The 2,876-nt window shown below is 34.6% G+C and overlaps 1 long non-coding RNA gene across 1 annotated transcript in view; it reads right to left on the bottom strand.

The window, feature by feature from the left end:
* The window catches only part of LOC111088542, a 12,447-nt gene extending 10,135 nt beyond the window's left edge, over positions 1 to 2,312 (bottom strand). The window contains exon 1 of the long non-coding RNA XR_002613028.1: positions 2,194 to 2,312. This is a non-coding gene — a long non-coding RNA (uncharacterized LOC111088542). The remainder of the gene's footprint in view (positions 1 to 2,193) is intronic.
* Between the last annotated feature and the right edge of the window lie 564 nt (positions 2,313 to 2,876).

Genomic DNA, 2,876 nt, shown 5'->3' on the forward strand with positions numbered 1-2,876 from the left:
TGGTATGATCAGCTAGCTATAGGGTAAGTGACAAATGGAACCTAAAGAATTCTATAAATAAAGTATTTAATGTTGGTATGATCAGCTAGCTATAGGGTAAGTGACAAATGGAACCTAAAGAATTCTATATTAATAAAGTATTTAATGTTCGTGTTATTTGTAAATCTTGATTCTTGTTCATTCTTTTGAAGCTCATTCTTTTATCAACAATCTCTAGGCATTTACCTGTCAATCACAACCTTGTGATCACCCTTTTATTACGGATCTAATCTTTTTAGTGTAAAGAAGACAAAGTATATGCCTCAGATATGACGCTGAACAAGAAAATGACATTCAAAGAACATAAACAAAACTTTTATGACAATGATATATTTACTTTGAATAATCCACTGCGCAAAGTAAGATTTTTAACTATGAACTTTAGAATGAAGTGTCGTTGAAATGTGAACTGTAGAATGAAGTGTCGTTGAAATGTGAACTGTAGAATGAAGTGTCGTTGAAATGTATTTTATAATTTCTGCTGAGAAGAAAATTTCGTTTTTTTTAACTTATGCAGTTTCCTGTAAAGTCACAATACAACAGTCTCTTTTTTAGCTTCGTTTCTAAGAGACCAAGATTCTAAATAAGTTGTAAAATTCACCCAGGAGAAGAATACATGTTCTTAAATGTAATATTCTGGTAGATGTTATTTCACATTTACAAAATACACAGTTATTTATCATCTTACACTTAAAAGGCTTTACGCAGAAACAACACATTTTTAATTTGATATAAAACGCTTTTTTATATGTGTTTTAACTTCAGTATCAAGATTTCCTTCGTGGGTTAGCGGTAAGACTGAAGGTTAAAGCCCAGATTTAGATACTCATGGTGACCACAACACCTATTATGTAAAATCAAAGTTCATAAGCTGACTGCGCCATCTGATGTCCATTAATTTAACTATGTGGTATTTACAGAAGAAAACCTATGGTTTGCAATGTAGTTGAAAATAAAACAAATCATTTCATATCAAATCTTTGTTACAACTACTCGCATTAATTGTTCTTGCTTTATACTTTCTACTATGTCGAACTGTAGCATTACACTTGCTGGATGTTGAGAATCTATAACATCATACCTATTACATGCTGGGAAGCTGTAGCTTCGTACATACTGAACGTTGGGAAGCTGTAGCTTCGTACATACTGAACGTTGGGAAGCTGTAGCATCATACTTACTAAACGTTGAGAAGCTGTAGCATCATACTTGCTAAACGTTGAGAAGCTGTAGCATCATACTTACTAAACGTTGAGAAGTTGTAATATTATACTTACTGAATGTTGGGAAACTGTAACATCATACTTACTAAACGTTGAGAAGCTGTAACATCATACCTATTGGATGTTGAAAAGCTGTAGCATCATGCTTACTAAACGTTGAGAAGCTGTTATATTATACTTACTGAATGTTGAGAAGCTGTAATATTATACTTAGTGAATGTTGGGAAACTGTAGCATCATACCTACTGGATGTTGGGAAGATGTAGCATCATATTTATTAAACGTTGAGAGCTGTATCATTATACTTACTGGATGTTGAAAAGCTGTAGCATCATACGTACTGGATGTTGGGAACTGTAGCATCATACCTACTGAACGTTAGAAGCTGTAACATTATACTTACTGGATGTTGAGAAGCTGTAGCATCATACCTACTGGATGTTGGGAAGCTGTAGCATCATACCTACTGGATGTTGGGAAGCTGTAGCATCATACCTACTGAATGTTAGAAGCTGTAACATTATACTTACTGGATGTTGGGAAGCTGTAGCATCATACCTACTGGATGTTGGGAAGTTATATATTTTATTCCGCATTTCGATGTAATAAATTTCATTCCCAACAACTATTTACACCTTTACGTTCGATTGAGTATTGTTTTACCATTTGAGATGAAAATTGTGAGGTTTTCTTAACTGGCACTTAAACCAGAAGGAAACAAAATAACCAACTATCAGAAGTAACTATCCCAGCTTTGTTATGCAAGTAACAAATAATAAAATTGAAGATTCAGTAATTTTTAAGCACTTCGTAAATATAAAATGTTATTTCAATCAATAGTTTGATAATTATACAGAAGGTTACTCGTATTTAATTTAAATAATTAACATAAATTAATGCAGTGACAAGAGGCTATGAAAGACATACTTACAGTCAACAGATGTGGTCCACAACAAATTCCTAACCCTTCAATAGTGTCGAGCCTCCACGCGCAAACTGACAACTGGAGAATGTCTCAGCTCTCTCCGAGAAAGGATACTTTAAACGATATAGAGCCTTCAAACTTCTCCTTCAAACGAAAAAAAACTCGAGTAACAGAGCATATAGTACAACAGTGGACTCCAAAAAATATAGCCTAAACCAATTCCAAGCAACGCCCTCAACCGCAAAGTGAAGACAATGGTTACGAAAGAAAAAAAAAACTATGGTCCCAGAGTCATTATGATGAATCTGCGCATATCTTCTGGTACCATAAATAAGACAGCAAATAAGAATTTCAAAATGATGGAGGCTCAAGGCCGAAAACTCCAAACCTCATTTTGAAATCAACTATTATTTTTATGGCAGAAAAAAATTAATTAATGGTAGTTAGCATTTTCACTACAAATTGAAATGCCCCCCAGTGGCACAGCGGCATGTCTGCGGACTTACAACGCTAGAAACCGGGTTTCGATATCCGTGGTAGGCAGAGCACAGACAACCCATTGTGTAGATCTGTGCTTAACTTCTAAACAAACAAACAAACAAATTGAAATACATCAGCGTGAATGGTGAGTGATAGGGTGATGTGATATTGTCTGGCTTCCTTCCCTCTGGTGAGTAGATCAAAATTAT

Source organism: Limulus polyphemus, unplaced genomic scaffold, assembly GCF_000517525.1.
Source record: "Limulus polyphemus unplaced genomic scaffold, Limulus_polyphemus-2.1.2 Scaffold3989, whole genome shotgun sequence".
NCBI lineage: Eukaryota > Metazoa > Arthropoda > Merostomata > Xiphosura > Limulidae > Limulus > Limulus polyphemus.